The 27,044-nt window shown below is 45.0% G+C and overlaps 1 long non-coding RNA gene across 3 annotated transcripts; it reads right to left on the bottom strand.

Moving 5' to 3' along the window:
• Positions 1-613: 613 nt before the first annotated feature.
• On the bottom strand, positions 614-27,044 carry LOC131421883 (uncharacterized). Of its 3 annotated transcripts, none has more exons than XR_009223969.1 (3): positions 26,663-27,044; positions 23,771-24,893; positions 614-751 (listed from the first exon to the last, which is right to left on the bottom strand). It is a non-coding gene; the product is annotated as an uncharacterized LOC131421883 (long non-coding RNA). The 3 variants fall into 3 exon arrangements; XR_009223970.1 differs by lacking the exon at positions 614-751 and adding an exon at positions 2,135-2,402; XR_009223971.1 differs by lacking the exon at positions 614-751 and adding an exon at positions 17,693-20,204.

Genomic DNA, 27,044 nt, shown 5'->3' with positions numbered 1-27,044 from the left:
ACTATCAAAACCACAGCCTGCCCAGTCCCCCTCCCCCTCTCCCCCCTCCTCTCTTTCCAGACCCCCAGCCTCCACTCTACCTTGGTCATCAGTTCTCTGCTCAAGGACTCTTCTTGGCTATAGCGCTCCTTAAGTTTATCAGAGATTTCCCTGAGGGGAGGGGAAAGAGGGAAGGATAAATTTAGGGATAATGTGAGGGGTCTAAGTGCGAATCCTTTTCTTTGACAACCTGAGAGATTCAAACTGCCTGGAGGAGTGTTCTCACTGGGCTCCTCTGAGGGCTAAGGTCTCGTGGGACTGGGAGGGGGCTCTCCTGTTGGTCACTGGGGTATCCATTCCCCAGCTATACAGAGCAGCTCTCTTTTGACCACTTTGAGTTTCAACTGGGCGTAGAGTTCTGTTGCTATAAACACTTGAAAATCTCCAATGTGGCTCAATCCAGTACCTGGCATTTAGGGAAACCGAGTCCTGAAGCAGAATTGGTGCACTAAGGACACCGGGAGACTTAGAGACCCACCGCCGAGGCCCAGGCCCTGTCCCCATCATTTGCTGCCTCCCAGGAGTTCCTAGCTGACTGAAGGGCCAATGGCAGACATTCAGGAGATCCCCCATCCACCCTGGTCCTCCTATGGAGAGAGGCTTACCCACCAGGAAACTTCCCCCATGTGTTCTTCAGGTGGCATATGGATGTTTTCTGCAGAGCAGAGATGACAGTGCGGGGCGAGGACAAGTTCTTCAGGATCTCGCACTCCTGGGGAAGAGAAGAGAGTGAGCTGTGAGGTGGGGCGCTGGAGCCCTGCTTGCTCTAGCTTCAGTCCCCTTCTATTTAAATCTCCCCTCCTGGATGAGACAGATGTTCAGGGAGCCCCAGAAGGGCACATTTAGGACCCAAAGTGTAACACTCACAAGGAGGAGGATTTTAGCTCAACCCAGGGAGGGAGCCAGGTAGGAAGTGAGCATCCCCACACTGGGACCTGGAGTCAAGGTCAGCGTGCCCCTGGCAGGAAGGGCCTAGGGACTTGCAGGGGCTTAGATCACACACTTCAATCCTGGGAGCTGATAAAGGTGGAGGCAGTTCCTAAGGCTCCAGAGAGGGGCTCCACTGGGCCTCCCACAGCACACCTGGGCCACCTGGATCCAGCGCTCCACCAAACTCGCCCTGTCCTGGGCCATCATGCTCGGGTCCCCGAGGCAGGTGGTGATGACGAGGTTGGCAACCCTTCTGAATTGGTCGATGTTGGCCTGGACGGTGGGTGCCAGGGTGCTCATTGCCGGGCTTGTTCCTCTTGCTCCAGGTGGAGCCCAGGCACTGAGAGGGCACCACCTTCTGGAAGAGCTCCTGGGGAACAGGTGGAGTGTCACCCAGCATTGCCACGCCCCAGCTCTGTGTCCACAGCCCCCAAAGTCCCACACAGGTGTCACAATTTAGATCTGGAGCACAGGAAGCTCAGGATGTGGCCTGAGCCTTGTTAGAGTCCCTGGCTTTTCTTCTCTGTCCACTGCAGGCACCCAGCACAGGATGACCCAGGACCCAATACTGGCAGGGAAGGGAGAGGGGCATTTGCATCCAGCCTGTCCTGGCTAACTCCAAGCTCAAGATGGTGGCTCAGCTCGGCTTATCCCAAGGGGGCATCTTCCAACAACCTGATCCCCCCTCTGATCCCACTCCCCATTCTGATGCACATTCCCCTGTGGCAGCTACAACCACGGGCCTTGTCTGTCTCTCTTGTAGTGGAGTACACATCAGGTGTCTAATAAGTCCTGAGGCTGTTGAGCCTCCTGAGCAGACGGTTGGGCCACCAGGGACCTGGCTGCACACAGTGAGTTCCCCTCCACCAGTGATGGGCCAGGCCCCACCCAGCTTTCCATCTCTTCTACCTCATGGAGCCAGCACAGCCACTCTGTGCAGCAGGTTCTGTTAGTGTCCACCTCTATGCTCTGCAGGTGGACAGCAAATGTTTGGGGGTTCAGAAAGTTGCCCAGGTAGTATGGTTGGTAAGCAGTGGAGCCAGGATTCGGGCCCAGATCATAGGAGTCTGGATGAGGTCTGGGGCAACGATGGCAGAGGTAAGGGCTACCCCACCCCGCCCTGAGAGCCCAGCTGCTCACCGCATCCATCACGGTTAGGAGGGAAGGCCGTGAGATTAGGCTTCTTTCACGCTTCTTAGCCACAGGTGGAGATGGACTTCCCACTAGAAATGATGGTCCAGGTGACTCCAGATCAGCAGCTCCCACTCCTGCTACAGCCGATGTCGGCCCTTGCTACAGCTCCAACACTGCTGGTGGAGGGGACACTGGCTCCAGTGCTAGAGAGGGTGGTGTCAACGGAGCTGGAGCCAGCTCTACCTCCACCACTGCCCACTGCTCTGCTTCTGCCGCTGGCTGGAGCTCTGCAGCTGGCGCTGCAGCAGGATAAAGAGAAAGATTCACTCACAAAGCTGACTTTACATGTGTCCTTCTAAACACAGGAAAGATCCCACTTCCTTTCCAGGAATACCCAGGCTGCAGTCCCCCTTACCCTCTGGCTCTGCCTCAGTGGCCTCCAGAAGCTCACACTAGGCAAAAGGAAAGAGGGTCACAGCAGCTCAATTCTGAACCAGGCAAGATTAACTGCACATACATCCCCTTTAGCTTGAAAAAGAGACAGCCCCTGACTGGTCCCACCCTAGTTCTGGTCCAACCCCATCATCTCAAGGTCCTGAGTGTGGAGGCCCTCTGCTCCTGCTCTCATCTCAGAGCAGCACCGGATGGTGTGGGTGGCCTCATGCACCTGCCCCTTGTCTAGTGAGTTGGTGGAGTTGAAACCATTGGGCAGGTACTCGATGACCTCCTGAGTGGAGTTCTGCAAAGACTGCCTGGGAGCTGGGCCAGAGGGAATCAGGGGCTGCCTGCACACTGCCACTGGGGCCAATGCCCAAGGGAAAGTCTGCTCCTCAGTTCAGGCACAGAGGGCATCCTGGCAAAGAACTCTGGTCAGGAAGGGAAGGAGATGAAACCTCTAGGGCTCAATAACATACGAGTTGAGGAGCTCACCTTCTCATGCTGCCAGCCATGACCTGGGGTATGAACGTGACAGACCCACCAGGCTTCCGACACCTAACAACCAGCTCATGCCCAGGAATGGCCTGCCCCACATACCCTGCCTTCCCCACTCCACACAGACACACAAACACACACAAACACACGATGAGGGGCCTGGATTTTGGGGTTGATCAGGTGGGATCACCGTTGTGTCCTGGCCTGCACTAACCTTTCCTGGGCTGCCCCATGTTACCCTTCACTGCCTCCTGTCAGACACCCAGAGGCGTCAGGGATGAGGGCTGAGCCAACATAGGCAACAATCAAAAAGATTCTCTTTCTGGGATTTTTTGAGCCCAGATCCTGCAAAAGTTGGGATACAACAACAAAACATTTTTGCCTCTTGACTGTCTCCTGTCAAGTGAGCTGGATGGGGGACTGTGGGTGCCTGGTTACCAGAGTTCAAAGATCTGTTGAGGCCTAGGACCAAGGAGATGGGGTCATTTTTCAAGATTCCTATACCTGGGCCCCTTACCTCAATCAGATTTCTCCAGAGCTGCCCCCTGAGCCCGGGCTGCTCACCCTCCTCTCTCATGTCACTTCCTGAACTGTACAAAAGGAGCCTACACAGCCCTAGCCACAGCTCCCTAGAAACCTAACTCAGGTCCTAGCTTTGAGGAGACAGAGATGAATGCAGATTTCCTTTAACTTACCAGTTCTTCATCCTGGGATAGTCCCTGTGCCTCTCAGGTCCTCCCCAGTCTCCAAACTTACACCAGGGGGATCAGGTTAGAATCTACTTCCTAGGGATGTCACCCGGTGTATACGACATAATATCTATTACCCCTGTGGGCTGGTGTCACATGTACCTAAGGCACAAACTTAGAGATGGAAGAATAACAAGAAGGGGTGACAGGTAGCACAGAACACCACTCAAAACAGGCCTGGGTTCTAGCAATGTGATATTGGAATAGTCACTTCCAACTTGGCCTCATTTTCAGGTCAGCATCATGAGGGGGTTGAAACTAATGGAAATTTAGATACTGCCACCCTGTGGCATTAAACCATTCAATTGTTTCCTGTTTTATGGAGCATGCGACCCAAGTGCCTCATCTTGGCCTATGAGGTGGGCAGCCTCCACAGTGGTACCCAGTAAGCCCCACCCATGTTATACACATCCTCGTGGAACCACTAAGTGGTTAGTAACTGGCTTCTTAACATAATAACAGCCAAAGTGATGAGATGTCTTGTCTAAATTTTAACTACACAAGTCTCTCACTTCCTCTTACTCCCTCTTTCATGTTCCATCTCTCTCTCTCTCTGTCGAATCCCTGTAACTGAGAAATCAAATACCAGTGTTTTGAGGCTGCCCAATGTGGAGGCCTATAGAGGAGAGAAGCACGGGAGTGCCCAGGCCAACAGACAGAAAGAAACTTAGACTCTCAGTCCAAACTGAACCCTGAAGGCTGAGAGTGACCTTTAGGGCTAGTCCTCCCCCAGTTGAGCCTCAGTTGAGGCCACAGCACCAACCTGTTCAACTCACTGAGGCAGAGGCACCCAGCTAAAACGTGCCTGATTGCTGATCCACACAAATTGTGAGATAGTCAACATTTGTAGTATTGAAATGCAAGGTTAGGGGCAATGAAGTCAGAGAGGGAAAGGTAACTGACACAGCCTACCAGGCCCTGGCCCTACCTTCCACCCCAGCTCCTGTTCTCTCCTCCCAGCCTCCCTCCAGCTGCACTGGCCACATTTCTAACCTCCTCTGGCCAAACTCACTTCTGCCTGTGAGACTCAGGACCAGTGGTGCCATCTCCCTGACACACTGCTCCCAGACTCGTGCAGGGTTGGCTCCCTCTTGTCATTCTGGTCCCAGCAAACGTCACCCCAGTGAGGCCTTTCAGACCCTCCTACCCAGTGACGCCCAGCACCCCCTTACAGCCCCCTGATATGTTTCTCTACAGCACTTGCTCTTTTCTTGCTCCTGTCTTTGCTTTTGTCCATTTCCCCTCTAGACTGTGAGCTCCTGGCAGGCAGGGACCACTTGGTCATTTTCATCCTGCACTTTGGCACACCAGGGCACCTGGCACAGGGTGAGTGCTCAGTGCACAGCTGCTGAATGAGTACATGCGAAGATCTTGCACCCCACTCCCTGCTTCTGACCAACTGTGATTGTGGAGATGAACACTAGTAATAGGAGGTACAAGTTGTTTCTGAGACAGAGGGACAGCCAGAAAGACCTCTGCTTGACTCTTCTCTGCTCCAGGAGGTCAAGAAAAGTTCAGTGGACACCGTGTAAATTCCAGGTTTATAGCAGAAGGAAAGGACTTGATGTATATGTATATTATGTAATGGTTACCAAAATATGTTTAGTTAACATCAATCACCAAACAAACATAAAAGATTTTTTTCCTAGTGATGAGAAGTTTTAGGATCTACTTTCTTAGCAACTTTCAAATGTACCACACAGCAATGTTAACTTGCATAGTGCTGTATATCTATATCTCAATACAACTGAAAAAAATAAAAACAAAATCTAACTTGCCACCACTGACACAAGAGGCTGCCCGCCCCCTGGTGGCCAGAACTGGCACTGCAGCCCTTACCAAAACTCCACTAAACAAAAAGGAACCATTCTTCAGACGTCCTCAAGGCAGAGGCTCTCCAGGGTCCCAGAGGTAAAGGAGCAGGACCTGTTGGCTTCGAGAGAGTGGGGTGAATCTCGGGAGCCTACATTTCCCCCCATCTTGCTGTCCCCCACCAGGTGTCTTCTTCACTCCTGAGGCATCCAACCTCAACCAGGACAATGACTCCCCCCTGCCTCCAGATGAGGACCCCAAGGGTCCAACAAGAACTGGTCTTCTCCCTCATCTCTAGACTTGGTGTCCAGTGCTCTGGCATCTTCTTCCTTATCCCCAGTTCTCATCCACCCATGCCCCCATGTCTCCTCAGTTCTAAATGATCTCAAGTGGGTGGAAAGCATCTTCTCAACATTTCAGAGCACAGTAGGTCATCAACAGAGAACCTAGTCCAACAGACACATTGCAAGTGCATGGAACACTTGGAGTCACCTGCTGGATGCACTCCACTTTACACAGGGGGACCCTCACTGAGGTATTCTCTCCTGTTCCCAATGCCTACACAAGGGGAGGATGGACTCATCACAGTTCTGGGTGCCCACAGAGGTGGAATGCAGGAACCCAGTCCTGTGCTCCCCAGGCTGGGCCAGGGATGGGTCTGGAACAGGCAGAAACCTAGGAACATTAGGGATTCCTCTGCCCATCTCTGGGCCCCTGGGCACGTATCTAGGAGAACGAATGCCATGGTCCCCTGGGAGAGCTGCCTCCCATCTCTCTCCCTCCTGCCTCTTGTCACTTCCTCCAGGTCAGCTCTTTCTAGACTGCACCTCCATGGCCCCCACATGAAAAGTCAGTGTGAGTGGGGGTGCCTGTGCACATGCGATGATGAGGAGAGGAAAATGACCCCATATGGAGAGGGGTGGGCAGCAATCCCCTAAGATGTTAATGCCTCTCATTGCCAAAGGAAACCTGAGGGAAGGGGCAGAGCCGTGGCCAAGGAAGCTGGAGCTCTGTCTAGTCTTTGGGACCCGGACTACCTCCCGTGGTCTGGGCCAGTACTTGCCTCTTTCTGGGCTAGTTTCCCAACAGTACAGTGAGGGGTAAGATGTGCAACAGCACAAGCGTGTGCTCAGCCAGGACAAGTCATCAGGCCCCATAGATACATTAAGTATGTTTTAAGTGTATTGAAGACATTAATATTGTTGTGCAATCATCACCACGATCCATCTTTAGAAGTCTTTTCATCCTACAAAACTGAAACTCTATACCCATTCATGAATAACCCCCCATTCCTCCTCCTCCCAGCCCCTGGCAAACACCATTCTACTTTCTGTCTCTCTGAATCTAGTGATTTCAGGAACCTCATAGAAGGGAAATCACACAAGGTTGTATTTTTGTGACTGGCTTATTTCATTTAGAGTAATATCCTGAAGGTTCATCCATGGTGTGCCATATCTTAGAATTTCCTTCCTTTGTTAAGGATGAATAATATGCCATTTTATGTATATACCACATTTTCCATATCCATACATCCCTGGACAGACACCCTAGCCGGGCCCAAAACCAAGCCCAAAATAAAATGGGGCCCCAACCAGACTTTTATCAACGGTCCCCTAGAGACTACTTTCTTAAGCCATGTTCCATATATTTACTAAGGATCTAGTCTTGGGCCATGAGTTGTTTTTCAGAAACTCCGTTTTTCCTCCTTGAGCAAGTTTCAACTGGTTTGAACCAGTGAGACCACAAGACGGCTGGCAAGACTCAAACCGTCAGTGCTGTTTGAGTCAAGTGACTGGAGGATGACGTAGGGGACCAAGAACTCCGCTGCCAATCATGTTAAGGACACTGCCTTTTGAACGTGGGATGTATGACAGAACATGAAAATCTTCTTGCACAAAATGCGTAGGACCGCTCCCAACCTCCCGCACCCACTCCTTTGCCCTTAAAAAGCCCTTTCAACTGCCCATTGGGGAGAAGGATTTAACCTTTGTCTCCTGTCTCCCTGCTGGCCAACCTCATAATAAAGCTTTTTCCCTTCTACAAGAGCAGGTATCTCATGGTTGGCTTAAGGTGTGCATTGGGCAGCGAGCCCTTCCTCGGTTACGATACTTGGGTGGCTTCTATGTTTTAGCTATTATGAATAGTGATGCTATGAATATGGGTGTTGAAATATGTTTTGAAGAATATGCTTTCAACTCTTTGGGGGTGTATATACCCAGAATTGGAATTGCTGGGTCCTATATAATTATATTTTTAATTTTTTTTAGGAATTGTTATACTGATTTCTACAGCAACTATATATTTTATCTTCCCAAGACAGTGCACAAGGGTTCCAACATCTCCACATCTTGACCAACACTGGTTCTATTCTTTTTCTTCTTCTTCTTTTTTTTTTTTATAGATGCCATCTTTTTTTTTTTTTTGGTAGATGAATGTGAGGTGGTCTCTCACTGTGTTTCTGATTTGCATTTCCCTAATGATTACTGATGATGAGCATCTTTTCATATGCTTATTGGTTATTTGCAGATCTTCTTTGAGGAAATGTCTACTCATATACTTTGTTCAAATTTGATTTGGGTTGTTTGATTTTTGTTGTTGAGTTTAGGAGTTCGCTATCTATTCTGGATATTAAGCCCTTGTCAGACACTTGGTTTGCAAATATGGTCGCCCATCCTGTGAGTTGTGCTTTTACTGTTGATAATGTCTTTTGAGATACAAAACTTTTTAATATCCATGAAGTGCAGCATGTGTATTTTCTTATTTTATTGGCTGCTCCTTGGGGGTCATATGCATGAAATCATTACCAAATCCTATCTTGTAAAGTTTTGTCTTCTGTTTTCTTCTAAGGGTATTATAGTTTTAGCTCTTACATTTAGGTCTTTGATCTATTGGGAATTAAGCTTTGTATATGGTGTTAGGTAAGGGTCCAAGTTGATTCTTTTGCATGTAGATATCCACATTTTCCAGCACAACTTGTTGAAAGGGCTTTTCCCCTTTGAATAATCTTGGCACCCTTGTCAAACATCATTTGATCACATGGGTGAGGGTTAATTTCTGGGCTCTCAATTCTGTTTCCATTGGTCAATATGTCTGTCTTTATGCTATGACAATGCAGTTTTGATACTGTAGATTTGTAGTAAGTTTTCAATCAGGAAGAATCAGTCCTCCAACTTAGTACCTTCTTTCAAGATTATTTTTGGTATCTGGGATTACTTGAGATTCCATAAGAATTTTAGGATGGGTTTTTTTCTATTTCAGCACAAAACGTCCTTGGGATTATGGTAAGGACTACACTGGATTTGTTGATCTCTTTGGATAATGTTGACATCGTCACAATAAGGAGTCTTCCAATCCATGGTGATGGGATGTCTTTCATTTCTAGTAGTACCGGGTGGTTGTTCAGGTTGAGGGGGCGGCACTCCTAGAGGTAGTCGTGCAGAAACCCACAATTCCTCCTCACTGTGCCTTCATCGTTTCCTTAGAAGTCATCGACCATCAAAAGAAGAGAAAATGCATGTAAAATGCATGTGGGAAATTTGCAAGGACTGGGTGTGCCAGTTGGTGCGCACCCAGGATCCGAACAAGGGCCGCCAGTAGCGGAGCGTGTGCACTTAACCACTAAGCCACTGGGCAGGCCCTGGTGTCTTGTTTTAAACACATGACTTTTGCTGGTCCCTGATTTCCCCAGTTACAACCCAGCTGTCCTTTCACTGACCATTGTTGGTCACACACCCACTGCACCTGCCTCCAGTCCTTCCCCTTCAACACCATAATCTCACACTCAGCTCCTCCCGACACTATCATGACATCTCCCACCACACGTCCCCTATACCTTCCACACAGCCATCAAGATGCTTCACAAACACTATCACCATTTATGTCCAATGGGCTGAGAGGGCTGCCCGTGCACTGGGAATCAGGAGTCACAGGGTCTGTCACTTGGCCTCCAATCACCTGCTGTACCCCAGGTGAAGGGCTTACCCTGCAGAGACACTCACCAGTAGCCAACTCCATCAAACAACAACATCTTTGCTCCAGTCTTCCTTCAAAATTCTCCCCCCACTTTCTGCCCCAACTGCTCCTTGAGGGGTCATTTTGTGGTAGCCTTTGAGGCCACCTTGGTGATTTTGTGCCCAGGCCCAAACAGCTCTTGGCCCACAAACACTTTAACCATACACCCTGAAATCATATAGCACAGGTAACCAGTGAATGGGTGCCAATTACTGGTTTTACCTCAAGACACCTAAGGAATATTTTACACCAGGAGCATCCAATTTTGGGTTTTACTGTGGGCTGATATCACAAGGCTCTCATCGAGTGAGCTTCTCTCTTCAACAACCACGGGAACAGCTTTCTCCAGGCTATATTGTGCAATGCATTATTGTCTCTTTCACAGCCTGCTTCTCTCAGGTCGCAGGTCCCTTGAGTTTCCTGCCCTGACTGGCTACCACCAACCCATAGAAACAATGTCAGTCCTATAGGACTGGGTGTTCAGTTCTACTAGGATTGACTGACTGGACTGGGCACAGGTGTGGTGGCCCTACCCACACAAAATCAGGAAACTGAGGCAACTAAGAGGTATCAACAACCTTAACACAACATGGACAACAACTCCATAAGAACATATCCTAGCCCTTGAACAACAGTCTCATGAGTCTCTCGCCTAAATGGTTTTAGAAAATGGCCGGGCCCTAGACTGTCTATACCGGTCAAGGAAGGAGGGGTTGGTGCCTTTCCTAGAACCACTTGCTGAGTGTACATCAACAGAGAAGTTCAAACCTACCTCCACCAAATGGCCCAAGAGGTTAAAATATTGCATAATATTACCCAAATCTTTGAATAGATACCAAAGGCCCCCGAGATCACTGACCTATTTTCATGGCTGGTCTCTCCAAGTTGGGGACAATGGAAATGGACTGGATTTTAGACTGTTGCTTGTATAATCATAGGATTTGTTACTATAGCCCTCATCGGATGTTTACTCTCTTGGCTACAACCTGCCCTACCCCTAATAACTCCATTAATTACACTTATTAAATATACCAGCCAACTTAAAATTAACCAATATCCTGATTAACTTAAAAAATTCAAAATTTTTATGTGGAAAATCTGCTTAACGTAGAATACACCGTTTTAAGCATTTCAAAGTATACATTTCTGTGGCTTTTAGCACAATGATTATGTCGTGTGGCTATCACCACTATCTAATTCCAGAACATTTTCAACACCCCCAAACAAACCCATACTCATTCACACTCTATTTTCTGCTAACCCAAGCCCATGAAAACAACTCATCTGTTTTCTCCCCCTATGGATTTCCCTATTCTGGACATTTCATTCAAATGGCATCATGTTATCTGTTGCCTTGGTGGATGGCTTTAGTGAGCACACATGTTTCAAGGTTCACCCATGGCCGAGCATGTAGCAGTACTTAATTCCTTTTTATGGCTTATAATATCCTATATTATGAATAGGCCACATTTGGCTTATGCAGTCATAACTGGATAGAAATTTGGGTTTGTTTCACTTTTGGACCATTGTGAAGAATGTTGCTTTGAATGTCTATGGGCAAGTTTGCTCTTTTGGACATATCTACCACGGGCCTCTCCAGGTCAATGGTAATTCTAGGTTTAAGATTTTAGAAAATGCCAAGCTGTTTTCTGCAGTGGCTGCATCATTTTACTTTCCCACCAGTAATGTATGTGGATTTCCCTTTCTCCACATCTTTACCAACACTCGTTACTTTCCATTATGTTGAATACAGCCTTCATTTTGAGCATGAAAACTGTGCTTTGAATTTGCATTTTCGTAATAATTAATGATACTGAGCATCTATCTTGTGCTTATTGGCCATCTATGTATTTCCTAGAGACATGTCTATCCAGTTGGTTACCCCGTTTCATTGACTTGTCTTTTATAATTGAGTTCTAAGAGATCTTTATATATTCTCAAAATAAGAGCCTTCTCATTTATATAAGTTGTAAATAGTAGGAGACTTCAAAAACCCACTTTTAACAATGGATAGAATATCCAGACAGAAAACAGGAAATAGCAGACATGAAAACATTAAATACTAAATGGAGCTATCAGACACACGCAGAACATTTTACTGGACAGCAACAAAATGCACACACTTCTCATGGGCACACAGATTATTTTCCAGAACAGATCACGTGTTAGGTCACAAAACAAGTCTTAACAAGATTAAGAAGACTGAAATAATACCAAGTAACTTTTCTAAACACAATGGCATGAAACCAGAAGTCAATAACAGAAGGAAAACTGGAACATTCATAATACATGGAAGTTCAACAAAAACTCTTAAACTTAAAAGTAGATCAGGGGGCCGACAGGTGCTGTAGCGGTTAAGTGCGTGTGCTTCGCTCCTGGTGGCCCAGGTTCGGATCCTGGGCACGCACCGATGCATGCTTGTCAGGTCATGTTGTAGTGACATCTCACATAAAGTGGAGGAAGATGGGCAAGGATGATAGCTCTGGGCCGGTCTTCCTCAGCAAAAACAGGAGGATTGGCATGGATGTTAGCTCAGGGCTGATCTTCCTCACAGAAAAAAAAGTAGATCAAAGAAGAAATCAAAAGGGAAATTAGATAATAGCTCAAAACATACAAAAAGAAACAATAGGGGCCGGCCTGGTGGTGCAAGCGATTAAGTGCGTGCACTCCACTGCGACGGCCCGTGGTTCGCCGGCTCAGATCCCAGGTGTGCACCAACGCACCGCTTGGCAAGCTATGCTGTGGCAGCGTCCCATATAAAGTGGAGGAAGATGGGCACGGATGTTAGCCCAGGGCCAGTCTTCCTCAGCAAAAAAAAATAAAATAAAATAAAAGAGGATTGACAGATGTGAGCACAGGGCCAATCTTCCCTCAGCAAAAAAAAAAAAAAAAAGAAACAATAAACACACCAAAACTTCTAGGATGCAGCAAAAGTAGTAGTAAGAGGACAGTTTATAGTGATAAACTTGTATATTATAAGAGAAGAAAGATGTCAAAGAAACAACCTGACTTACAACACACAGCATTAACAAAAGAAAAAATGAAACCCAAAGTTAGCAGAAGGACGGAAGTCACCAAGAGGAGAGTGGAAAAAAAATGAAAGACAGTATGGAAGATCAATAAAAGTAAAAGTTGAGTTTTGGAAAAAATGAAATTGAGAAACCCTTAGATAAAATATCTAGGAAAACAAAGATAGATGACTCAAACTAAATCAGAAATGAAAGAGGAGGCATTGCAACAGATGCTTCAGAAAGAAAAAGATCAGAAGAGACTATTCTGAACTAGTATACACTCATAAATTGGGTAACCTAGACAAAATAGATAAATTCCCAGAAACAACCTACGAAAGCTGAATCATGAAGAAATAGAAAGCCTGCCCCTGGACTCCACCAGATGGCCTACACAGGACCCCTATATGGGATGAATGTGAAGGCTTTGGTTTGCTAAAGCCAGTCTGTAAAGACTGGAAGAGGTGCCTACTTCCTCAAATTTCCAGACACCAATGGAGGCCACAAGGATCATGAATAATCAAAAACCCATGACACCACCAAAGAAAAAGAATAAAACTCCAATGACTGACCAAGCAATGGAGGTATAGGATCTATGTGACAAAGACTTCAGAACAACCCTCTTTGAGAAATTCATAAAACTCTAAGGAAACATAGATAGATTGCTAAATGAAATAAGGAAACAGTGCATGAACAAGTGAGAAGATCACTATAGAAACAGAAATCATTAAGGAAAAACAAAAAGAAATCCTAGAGTTGAAGAACACAATGACTGAACTGAAGAATTTAATAGAGAGCTTCGAAATCAGATTCAATGATATACAAGAAATAATTAGTGAACTAGAAGATGTGTCATTTGAAATCATCCAGTCAAAGAAGCAAAAAGAAAAATGGGAATGGATAGGAATGGGGAAAGACAGTGTGAATTATGGGATACCATGAAAAGAAATAGATAAGCATTATTAAAGTAGCAGAGGAGAAGACAGGGATAAAGTAAAAGAGTGTTTACTTAAAAATAATAGCAGCTGACACCTTCCCAAATCTGGAGAGAGATTTACACATCCAAGGTCCTGAAGCCGATCTGTCAACCTAAATTTTAAAGCTAAAACTTTATTCTCCAAGACACATTATAACAAAACTATCTAAACTCAAAAAAGGATCAAACATGATCAAGTTCAACATGATGCAAATCAATGAATGTGATATACCACATTAATAGAAGAGAAGAGAAGACAGGGAGCAAGGAAAAGAAAGTTGACTTAAAAAAGTAGCAGCTGACACCTTCCCAAATCTGGGGAGAGATGTAGACATCCAAGGCCCTGAAGCCGATCGGTCACCCTAAAATTACAAACTAAAACTTTCTTCTCCAAGACACATTATAACAAAACTATCTAAACTCAAAAAAAGGATCAAACAACATGATCAAGTTCAACATGATGCAAATCAATGAATGTGATACACCACATTAATAGAAAGAAAGATAAAAATCACAAAATAATCTCAATCGATGCAGAAAAAGCAGTTTGACAAAATTCAACAGCCCTTCATGATAAAAATTCTAAATAAAGGGTTACAGAAAGAACATACCTGAACATAATAAAAGGTTCACATGACAAAACCCACAGGTAACATCATATTGAACAGTGAAAGGTTGAAAGCTTTCTTGCGAAGACAAAGAACAAGACAAGGGTGCCCAGTCTCAACAGCACTCTTCAACATACTGCTGCAAGTCTCAACCAGAGACATTTGGCAACGAAAAGAAATAAAATACATCTAAATTGGAAATGAAGAATCAAAGTGGTCTCTGTTTGCAGATGATATGATTTTATATAGAGACATACATAAGGACTCCCCCCCAAACTGTTAGGACTAATAAATGAATTCACTCAAGCTGCAGGAGACAAAATCAACATGTAGAAATCTGTTGCCTTTCTGTACACTAACAATGAACTATCCAAAAAAGATATAAAGAAAAAAATCCTATTTACAATAGCATCAAAAACAGTAAAATACTCATAAACAAATTTAACCAAGAAGGTGAAAGATCTAGACACTGACAACTATAAGACATTGATGAAAGAAATCAAAGACACAGAGAAATGAAAAGATATCTTATGTTCATGGATCAGAAGAATTAATATTGTTAAAATGTCCATGCTACCCAATGCCATCTCAAGATTCAATGCAATTCCTATTAAAATTCCCATGACATTTTTCACAGAAATAGGACAAACAATCCTAATATTCATATGGATCCACAAAAGACCTCCAATAACCAAAACAACCCTGAGAAAGAAAAAGCTGAAGGCATCACATTCCTGATTTCAAATTTTATTACAAATCTATAGTAATAAAAACGGTAATGATACAGGTATAAAAAGAGACACATAGACCAATAGAACAGAATCAAAGGCCCAGAAATAAAACCACACACATACACTTTGCTAAAAGTTGATGAGTCAGCTAAGAAGACTCCATGGGGAACAGATAGTTTCTACAATAAATGGTGTTGGGAAAACTGGATAACCACATGCAGAAAACTGAAATTGGACTCCTATTTTACAACACTCTAAAAATAATCCCAAATTGAATTAAAGACTTAAATGCAAGACACCAAATATAAAACAACTAGAAGAAAATATAGAGAAAACAGCCCCAAGAAACTGGTCTTGACAATGATTTTTTTGGATATAACATCAAAAGTGCAAACAACAAATGTAAAACTTAACAAGTGGGATGACATCAATCTAAAAATCTTCGGCACAGCAAATAAAATAATTGGCAAACTAAAGGGGTTAATATCCACAGTATATAAGAAACTCTTACAACTCAACAGCAAAGAAACCAATAAAACAATATGAAAATGGTCAAAGGACCTGAATAGATACTTTTCCAAAGAAGACATAAAAATGATTAACAGGTACATGAGAAGATGCTCGTAATCACTCATCATCAGGGAAATAAAATCAAAACTACAATGAGATATCACCTCACATCTGCTAGAATGGTTATTTTCAAAGAGACAACAGACAACAAGTGTTGACGAAGCTGTGTAGAAAAGAGAACCCTGTGCACTGTTTGTATGAATGTAAATTCCTACAGTCACTATGGAAAAAATTTGGAATTTTCTCAAAAAAATAAAAATAGAAATACTATGTAAATGAGCAATTCCCCTTCTGGTTGTATATCCAAAGGAAATGAAGTCACTATTCTGAAGAGATATCTGCACCCCTATGTTCATTTCAGCATTAATCACAAACTGAGGACGTGGACAAAATCCATGTGTCCATCAATGGATAAATAGATAAAGAAAATGTCAGACATATGTATATATACATGAAATATATAATGGAATATTATTTAGCCATGCAAGAGAATGAAATCCTGCATTTTGTAACAACACAGATGGAAATTGAGGCATTACGCTAAGTGACATAACTCAGACAGACAAAGACAAACACTATATATTCTCACCCATATGTGAAATCTAAAAATGCCCAACTCAAAGGAATAGAGGCTAGAATGGTGTTTGCCAGGACCTTGGGCGTGGGGGAAATGGGGAGAGGTAAGTCAAAGTGCACAAATTTCTAGCTGTAAAATGAATAAGTTTTGGGGATCTAATGTACAGCATGGTGACCATAATTAACAACAATATATTATAGACTTGAAAGTTGTTAAGAGAGTAGATCTTAAAAGTGATCGCTAGAAAAAACAAGTTAATTATGTGAGGGAATGGAGGTGCTAACTCACTGTATTGTGGTAATTCTTTCACAAATCATCATCTTGAACACCTAAAACTTACATGTGTTATATGTCACTAATATTTCAAGAAATATAAAAAAAAAAAATCTCTCAACAAATTAAAACCCAGGACCATATGACTGCAGTGGTGAATTCTACCATACATATAAAGAAGTTTTAAAAAGAAGCCTTACACTCTGTCAAATATTGAAAAAGAGAGAACACTTCCAAACTCATTTTACGACGCCAGAATTACCCTGATACCAACACTAGACAAGGACACTAAAAGAAAATAAAATTACAGACCATTACCCCTGATGAACATAGATACAAAAATCCTCAACAAAATACTAACAAATTGAATTCAACAGCGTATTAAAAGAATTATACAGTACCACCAAGTGAAATTTATTCCTGATATACAAGGGTAGATTAACACACAAAAATCGATCAATGTAATATGCAACATCAAGAAAATGAAGGGGAAAAAACATGACCATCACGATTGATGCACAAAAACCAGTTGACAAAATTCAACAGCCTTTCAGGATAAAACACTCGAGAAACAAGGAATAGGAGGAAAAACACACAGCAAATACAAAACTCAGTGATGGAAGACTGAAAGTTTTCCCTGAAAGCTCTAAGATCAGGAACAAGGCAAGGATGCCCACTTTCACCACTTCTATTCAACACAGCTGAAAGTTAAAGCCAGAACCATGAGGCAATAAAAATAAATAAATAAAAGGCATCCAAATTGGAAAGAAAGAAGTAAAATGTTTGAAGATGATATCATCTCATATGTAGAAAATCCGAAAGACTCCACAAAAATGCCGTTTGATCTAACAGATGAATTCAGGAAAGTAGCAGGATACAAAGTCTATACACAAAAATCAGTTGCATTTCTATACACGAACCAGCAGCTCTCTGAAAAGGATATTACAAAAACAATTCATTTATATCAGAAAGAATAACATGCTTAGGAATTAACTTAACCAAGGAGTTGAAAGGCTTGCACCATAAAAACTACAAAACATTTCAGAAAGAAATTAAAGAAGACATACATAAATGGACACATATCCCATATTCATGGATTGGAAGGTTTAGTATTGTTAAAGTGTCAATATTACCCAAAGCAGTCTACAGATTCAATGTAATCCCTATCCAAATCCTAATGATGTTTTTTACAGAAATAGAAAAACCCGTCCTAAAATTCACATGGAATCTCGAGGGACTCAGAATAGCCTAAACAATCCTGAAAAAGAAGAACAAAACTGGAGGACTCACACTTCCTGATTTCAAAACTTACTACAAAGCCACAGTAACAACAGTATGGTATTGGCATAAAGACAGACATAGAGACCAATGGCATAGAATAGCTAGCCCAGAAACAAACCCTCACATATATGGTCAAGTGATTTTTGACAAGGGTGCCAAACCATGCAATGGAGAAAGGTTTCTTGTCAACAAATAGTACTGGGAAAACTGGATATCTGCATGCAAAAGAATGAACTTGGACCCTTATCCAACACCATATACAAAAATTAACTCAAGGATATAAATGTAAGACCTAAAATAAGAAAACTCTTAGAAGAAAACAGGACAAAATCTTTATGACACCGGACTTGCCAATGATTTCTTGGATATGACACCACAGGCACAGGTAACAAAAGAAAAACAACGGACAAATTGGACTCCACGAATTTCATAAGTTGGTACATCAAGAGGCACTGTGCATAGAGTAAAAAGGCAACCCACAGAGTGGGTGAAAATATTTGCAAATCATATTTCTGACAAGAGACTGGTATCCGCAATATACAGAGATGTCTTAAAACTGAACAACTAAAAAACAAGCCAATTCAAGTATGGGCAAAGGACTTGAAGAGACAGTTCTCCAAAGACTTATGAATGGCATATAAGCACATGAAAAGACGCTCAACACCACTAACCATTAGGGAAATGCAAATCAAAACCACAATGAGACACCACCTCACACCCACTAAGATGAGTGCTACAGGAAAGACAGAAAACAACATGTGTTGGACAGGATGCGGTGAAATGGGAACCCATGTACACTGTTGATAGGAATGTAAAATGGTGCAGCCGTTATGGAAAACAGTATGAATGTTCCTCAAAAAATTGAACATAGAATTATCACATGATCCAGCAATTCCACTTCTGGATGTACACCCAAAAGATCTGAAAGCAGAGCCTTAAAGAGATATTTGTACACCCATGTTTATAGCAGTATTATTCACAATAGCTAAAACGTGGAAACAACCCCAGTGTCCACTGACACATGAATGGATACACAAAATGTAGTATATCCATACAACAGAATATTATTCAGCATTACAAAGGAAGCAAACTCTGCAATATGCTACATGTGTATTAACCTTGGGGACATTATGCTAACAGAAATAAGCCAGTCACAAAAAGAAAAATACTGTATGATTCCACTAACATGAGGAACTGAGATTAGTCAAAATCACAGAGATGGAAAGTGGAATGGTGGCTGCCAAGAGCTGGGGGGAGGGGAGAAGGGAGACTTACTCTTTAATAGGTATAGAGTTTCAGATTTATAAGAGTTATGGGGATGAATGGTGGCGATGACTGTGCAACAGCGTAAATGTGTTTAACGCCACTGAAGTATACACTTAAAAATGGTTAAAATGTCACGCTTTTTGTTATGTATATTTTAACTCAATATACAAAAAGAAAAAAAAAAGAAATTAGCTATCAAGCCACAAAAAGACATAGTGGACTTTTAAATACATATTGCTAAGTGAAAGAACCCAACTGGAGAAGGTTATATACTCTGTTCCATAGTTTTCATATATTCCAATCACATGACATTCTAGACAAGGCAAAACCATAGAAACAGTATAAAGATCAGTGTTGCCAGGAGTTGGAAGGCAAGGGATGAAGAGGCAGAGCACAGAGATTTTAGGGCAATCCAACTCTTCTGTAGGATACTGTCACGGTGGATACATGAGATTATGCATTTGTCAAAATCCAAGTACGTGACAGTGAGACAGTGAACCCTAATGTAAACCACTGACTTGGTTACGAACACTGTATCCGCATCAGCTCCTCACTTGTAAGGAATGAACCGCACTAACACAGGTGGTCATGCAAGATGTTAACAGTAGGGGAAACTGTGGGGGAGGAGGGAGAAACGCTCCGCACTGTCTGCTGAATTTCTCTGTCCATCTAAAACTTTCCTAAAAACAATCTATTAATTAAAAATTAATCAATGGAAGGTAGGGAGTGGGTAGAAATATGGAGGAAACAAGAATATCAGAATATTAATAAGTGTTGAAGCTGGGTAATAGGGACATGGGGGGCTATCACACTTTTCTGTTTAATTTGTGTATGTTAAAGGTTTTCCACAATAAAACATTTTTAAAGCTCCAGGTTAAATCTAGATTATATATACAAAGAATCAAAGAATGTGAAGAAAACATATTTTTGAAGCAAGTACTCAAGGGGTACACTGAGGGAACGTGCAACCACACTGGATAGAGAGTGAACGTCCTCTCTGGACGTCCTCTCTGGTGAACGTTCCACCAGGAAGGTTCAGAGCTCAGTGAGCAAGGCAGGCGACAGCACAGTCAGGGAAGTGACAGATAATGAACACGGAAAAATGTTCGCCCTCACTGGTCACAGAAATGCCAACGACGGGCCCTGACAGAACTGCCAGAGGATTTACAACGTTGTGACACTCACAGCTCAGGGACAGTGTACCACGTCCTGTGAGAAGGCCAATCATCACCGGCTTTCTGGAGGGCAAACCTCTCAAACCCTGGAACTTGCAGGCCACCGGCCCGGCTGTTCTGTTGTACAGAATCTGTCCAAAAACAAAGGTATTGGGTAAAGATGATAGACTGAATAAACACATGTAGAGCCCCCTTGACATAAAGTCCCTAAAAAATGACCCAAAGATTCCTTGATTGATGAACAAATTCATAATAGCCCTGAGAACCATCAAGAGAGCCGACATTTTGAGGAAGACATCAAAGAGAGACAGCAGCTGGTGACCGGGGACCCCAGTGGGGAGCTCCTGGTGGGCCGTGGAAACCTAGCCAGGGCGCCCTCTCCCTCTCCTCCTTGTCCCCCTGCCGCTCACCTAACACCTCCTGCATCGCCCCTCCACTCCCAGCCACTGCCCACATCACACTCCAGGAACACAGGAACAGAGGCACAGGGCACCCTTTCCACCAGCACATCTGTCCTCTTGCTCTCTGCACCTCCCCAGGCGGTGAAGCCCAGCCCTGCACCTCCTCAGGGCCCAGCATGCTCCTCCCTGACCCTCAGGCTCCTCCTCTCCATCCGGTCCTACCTGCAGCAACTGTTAGCTCATCCCCACCTTACAAACAAAACTCTCCCTTGGACGCATGCTCCTTTTTGGCTATTGTCCACTTTCCTGACTCCCCTTCATGGCTAAACCTCTTAAGTAAAGTGTCTCATCCCTACTTCCCTCCCATGGCCCCCCTTCACCCACTCTAGACCCAGCTTCATTCCCACCCTCTCAAGGAGACTGAGGTCACCAGTGATCCCATGTGGCCAAGTTCAGCCATCTTCTCTCCATTCTGATCAGAGCTGTATCCAACCCAGCAGAGCACCCCTCCTTTCTGCAATACCCTTTTCCCCTCGTGGCTCCTGCGACTCCATGCTCCACCGTTTCAGTCTCCTTTCCTGGACCCTCTTCACCTGCACCTCTCTAAACATGGCCTGCTCCTAGGCTGGGCCCTCGTCCCTTCTACAGCTGCAGTGTCTCCAGGAGACCTCATTCAATTTCATGGTTTTAAACATCTCTGACCTCATCCTGACTCTGCAGACACACTGATGCAACTTTAAGAGGTTAGGTGCTGGCTCCCCAGTGTCAGCACCTAAGAAGTATCTCAGACTCGATTCCTTTCAAAATTTTACTGTCATATGAGTTCCAAAATAGCATCAAATATTTCCAAAAAGGAGGAAAAATTTGGCAACAATAAATAGTAGTGAACAAAGTAACCAATAAAATGTCTACTTGCATATTACCATCGTTGCTTGATGGGGAAAATAAGAACATAGAACTAAGTAAGGTCAGACAGTCTCGAGCTGGGGAGTGGAAGGTGATGAGTTGGGAGCGTAGAACACAGGAACTGATCAACTCTAAGCATTTACAGAAAGAGAGGCAGAAATGGTTGTTCCTAAAAGCTGAAAGACACCCACTAGAAGAATAGAAAAATCATGAGAAAGCCTAACAAATTAAAAATTAAATTAAATGGTAGACTCAAATTCCAATTTATCGATAATCACAATTGTAAATGGATCAAATTGCTCTATAAAAAGATGAAGGCTCTCAAGTTGAGTTAAAATATAGTTATAAAATAAAGGGATATAATATGGTTGAAAATAAGAAGATAAAGAAATAAGACTTTAAATGGGACAAAAAGGGGTTCTCTGTGTTGATAACTGTCAGGAACACTTATACACCTAACAATATGGTCTTGAAACATAAAAAAAAACTGGACAAACAAGAAGACACAGGCACCTCCAGAATCACAGGGAAACGTACCTTACTTCTCTTAGAAATCCACAGGTCAAGTGATACAGTAAGTTAGGAAACAGATCTGATGATGAACACAAAAAAGCTAGATCTAGACTCAGCCCAAGGGACAACAACATAAGCAACTAGTGGAGAGGAAACATTCTTCTCAAACCACAATGAAACAGTCACCACAATGGACTGTGTGCTAAGCCACAGTGAAATCTCTAAAGAGTCCAAAAAGCAGAAATCTATGTGACCATATTACCGGACCTTAAAGCAATAAAAGTAAAAAATAATCACAAAATATTGGCTCCCCTCCCCCAACCTATCCACTTGAAAATCTATCCAAACCCTTCTAAATCTCTCAGGTTAAAGAGGGAATCCAGACAGATAGGACAACCTCTTTAGAAATGAATAGCAATGAGAGGAGCATGAGACAAATCTATGGCGTGGGGACAAAGGAAGAGAAGAAGGGACACAGCCTCCACTGCAGGTATCAGGGAATATCAACTGTACATGAAGAAGCTGAGCACTTCCCTCCAGGAGCCAGAACAACACCACAATAAAACCAACATCAGCAGAATGAAGTGAGGATTCACAAGACAGCAACAACAACGTAGACCTGAGCAATGGGGTCAAGGGCTGACTGTCTGGAAAGACCTGTAACAGTGAGAAACCTTGCACAATCTGACCAAGAGGAACAGACAAAGGCACCAAACTGTACCATCAGGTACAAGAAACTACAGAAACAGCTTTAACGTGATAGGGGAACATAGGGGATAACTCTGACCAGGACATCAGCGGTCCTCAACTGGAGCTGTCCTTCCCCCGGGATGCATCTGGAAACACGCAGGATGCGTTTTGTTTCTTGCTTTGTGTTTTCTTAATGGTTGTTGCCCTGGGGTTCCAGGAGGTCCTGAACAGCCTGTCACATAGAGCCGTTTCCCTCCTGAAGTGTTACTGACATCTGGGAAGACAAGCACTGATCCAGATTAAATGAACAATGTGGTAGGGAAATGTTCGCCATGGGTGTATAACAGGCAAAAGATGGTACCCTCAATACATAAGGAATATCGAGAAACCAATGTTTACAAGGACTAAACTGTAAAATTGCAGGAAAATCAGAAATGTAGCCAATAAACACACCAACAATATTCCAACCTATTTGTATAGGTAGAGAAATATGTATGCAAAGCACAGGAAATAGTCTAGGAGATTACACACCAAATTTTACTACCAACAAGGAATAAAAGTTGGGAGGTATGTGAGAAATAGGAGTTTTTACCACTTGTTAGCTTGTATATTTCTGGAGTGTTTTAATTTTTACAAAAGAGAATGTATTCTACTCAAAAAGATGTTTCAAATTTTAAAGAAATTATTAAAATGTTCAAAATGACTTCAATTCAAGGATATTCATTAAAACATGAAGGGAAAGAACCCCCCCATGACTTTAAGAGTCTCCTGTAACTTTTCTAATAGTTTACTATGTCGATTTTATTTCACATTTAGATCCTAACTCATTGGAATTTACATTTGTGTGAGGGATGCAACAGAAGCTGATTTTCTCCTGTTCGAATGGAAAACCAACCGTCCAGGGACCATTCATTGCGTAGGTCTGGCTTTCCCAGCTGACCTGCAATGCCTCCTTCCCCACCTGCTAAACCCTGACAACTACCGCTGCCTCTCGAGCGCCCTAGAGCGAGCGGGGTGAGCTCTGCAGCCTGGGCTTCCTGTCTGCGAGGGGCGGCTACCAGCAGAGCCTTGTCCCAAGACAGCAGCAGGCATGCTGCACACAGAAGTGCTCAGGGGCCGTCTGCTGCGGAGCAGGAAACCCCTCATGGTGAGCAGGCAGTGGGGGAGCCCCGAGCACCGGGACTGACCTCGGCTGGGGGCAGCAGGCTGCTAAGGCAGGGAGCCCCCTTCCTTTAGCTCGTCCAGCTCCTCCTGCAGCGTGTGCACCTGGCTGTCGGCGGCTGACCCTCTTCAGCTCGCCGTTCTTCTCCACCTGCTCCCGCAGGCGGCGCCCGTGCTCCTGTTCCCCTGGGAGCAGAAGCAGTAGGAGTGCAGCAGTCGAGGAGATCTTGGGCCCCCAGTGCTGACAGGATGACGCAGCTGAGGGACGTAGGGCTGGTGTCGCTGTGCTCGCCCCACACAGCTTCTGCAGCTGGCTTCAGGGTGACATCCGTCGGAGGGTGGAGGGGCTCTGGGAGGGTTTCTGAGGCATCATTGTGAATGATGAACGTGGGGGTTCTGGTCCAAGCTCTCATCAGGCCCCAGGCTGGTCCCGCTGCAGCTGAGCTCCACATCTCTCTTCAGCCTCTTTTGGTCAACAGCCTCTCAAGGGACAGATGGCCTCTCTTGAGTGTGCTCTGAGAAGAAACTGTAAGAAGGAAGCCAGCCAATAAATCTGCATGCCCCGATCCTGAGGGATAAAGTCACCCACGGAAATGCCACTCTTACCCAGCAGGCCCTGGCTGGGAAGAGGGGGTCTCATCGCCAGCATCTACAGCAGACTTGTTTGCATCTCCTTGGCTGCCTAATGCTGTGGAGGCCACACTGTCTCCTGGAGTTCCTTCCAGAGACTCTGTGCCCAATACTGACTGGCAGCTTCCTGGGCGGCACTGGGTGCGTGTTCACCCTGCAGAGCAGGTTACTTCCACTTGCGGGACCACGGCTGGGCCCTCAGCTTTTCCCTCAAGGACCACAATGAACCTGCAGCTCCTTTCCCATCTGCTTCACACGCATGTTCCTCAGGCCCCCGGTGGCCTTCCTAGTGTCCTTTCTCCTGGGGCGGCCATGGCCTTCAGCCCCCCCTTCTCGGTCAGGTGGAAGATGGAGGGTGTGGCCGTGGCTTGAGCACATAGTACTGATCCTCCAGCCTTTCCTAGAGCTGTTTTTGGTGAAATATTCACTACAGACGAAAGAATGCTTAGTGGGGTCCAGTCACCCCTGTGAACAGCTTTTAACCACTGGACCAGATGTTTTGAGCCCATTATGTGGAGGCTGCAAGGATAAATGAAAAAGTAATTAGAAAGAAAGAATTAAATGTTTCCCCCTAAAATAATCAGCTATAAAAGCAAAACAAGTGTTTTTGGGAACACCCACACCTGTAGCCACTTTGCCCATTTAAACCTTTAGTAAAGATTTAAGGAACACCTGCTTGCAACTTATTACTGGAATAGAAACATGAAAGACCCACTGTCTAACTTAAGGAGGTGACCGTCTGTAGGGCAGAGAAGGAAGGAAGGTGAGGACCTCCTCCCAGGCTGTGGTAAGTGCCCTGTAGGGACACAGACGTTCTGGCAGATAACACAGGATGGCATCAAGACAACAGGAAAGGCTTCAAGAAGCCTCAGAAATAGTTCTTAGAAGCTCATGGCTGCCCAATCCTCCTGCTGTCCCTAGGATGCAAGACTTTGGGTGCTAAAACGGGGAGGCTTGGTCCCCCTATTTCAAAGCCAGGCCAGGTGTCGGCCAGCAGAGCCTCCCAGGCACTCAGCAGGGCGCCTGGCCCCAGCTCTGCTCAAGCAGCTGAGGATGCGAGACCACCGCCAAGGGGAGGTCAGCCCCAAGAGCTGTGGATCTGTATTCCTCCTGTCCTCCCACTACCAGGAGGAAAGCTGCTTCCTGTACAAATCAACCAGCCCCTGCAACGTACTGACCAAGACACTTCATAATCTCTTCTCCTCATTAAGGTAAAATCTCTATTTAGACCAAACTGTGCACGTGGGGCGTTGGGGGGGTCTGTCCCGAGGGCTTTCTGTTCCACTTGAGGTCATCTAACACCCCTGAGGCCACTGTGGACCAGACCAAGTGGATACTAGGTCTTCAGGGAGTTCCAAGCAACATGACTTTCTAACCTTTCTCAATGCTTTGTGACTAGTTACCAAAGGACCCCCACCTCCTTTGCCCCCAGACCACATTAGACTATGACACATGCCAAGAGCAACCTTCTCTGCAGGGCTTTGCCTCATTCTCAAAATCAGTAACAAAACTTTTGGGACACAGGCTCTGAAGGAAACCGTCAAGAAAGCAGGGTGGCTGACCTCTGAAACAAGCTCATGTTACTAGTTCTTTGGATAGATTGTAACAACTTCCAAATTAGAACAAACCATTGTAAACCTTCAATAAGACTACAGACAACAAGTGGCATTCAGGTCTTTCAAAATTCAATAACAACCTGCAATATGAAACAAAATGATCCGCCAGGAGGTTTTCAAAGTAGAATGTCTTCAGCGCACTGTTCTGGGACCTCCAATGTGGAGTCCGCAGGAAAGGACTCATTGAACTAGCTGAATTCCAGAAGCCCTCATGAAGGGAGCCAGGCCAGGGGGAAGGCAAACCCCTCATTCTGCTGTGGGAGCCCAAGGAAGATGTGTAGAGAGGAGCCCCTTCACCGAGTCCCCGAGGTAAGCCTCCCGGTGAGGAGTGGGCCGTGCCCTCCTCCACCCAGGATGCTGTCAGATGCAGAGTCCAAGTCCACATGGTCAGCCTCCCTATGAAGAGTGGACTGTGCCCTGCTCCCCCAGGATGCTGTCAGATGCCCAGTCTGCAAGGTCAGCCTCCCCGTGAGGAGTGGGCCTCGCCCTGCTCCACCCAGGATGCTGTCAGATGCAGAGTCCCAAGTGTAAGTCTCCCCTTGAGGAGTGGGCTGAACCCTGCTCCTCCCAGGATGCTGTCCGAGTCCAAGTCCACAGGGTCAGCCTCCCCATGAGGAGTGGGCCTTGACCTGCTCTGCCCAGGATACTGTCAGATGCCTCTCCAGCACTCACCTCCATGTGCAGAGCCACCTTTCCCTGCACTGCCAGGAACCTTCTAGCAACAGAGCATCTGGAAGGTGTATCCATCCAGCAGGTACAAGCTGCATTTGCTCAGCCACATTCCTGATTGCAGAGATCAAGGCAGGCTCCCTGCCATCAAAAGAGCAGAAAAGTCACAGCAAATCCAAGAAGATAGTGACCTAAGGAAGAGCGTTTCCAGACTACCCTGTTACTTGACATTGTTGGCACTAGCCCAAATCAGTGGAGAGCAGGGTGGCTGCAGGGTGGGGGTGAGAGGGTGGTGGAGGCCATAAGGTGGGCGCTGGTGGCTGTGGGGTGGCCATGGTGGCCCGAGGTGCCCCGAGCAGAGACGGTGGCGCAGACCAAGGCTACA

The sequence above is a fragment of the Diceros bicornis genome, chromosome 25 (assembly GCF_020826845.1).
Source record: "Diceros bicornis minor isolate mBicDic1 chromosome 25, mDicBic1.mat.cur, whole genome shotgun sequence".
Taxonomy (NCBI): Eukaryota; Metazoa; Chordata; class Mammalia; order Perissodactyla; family Rhinocerotidae; genus Diceros; species Diceros bicornis.
Note: the sequence above shows the minus strand (reverse complement) of the source record. Positions and strands in the feature narration are given on the sequence as shown.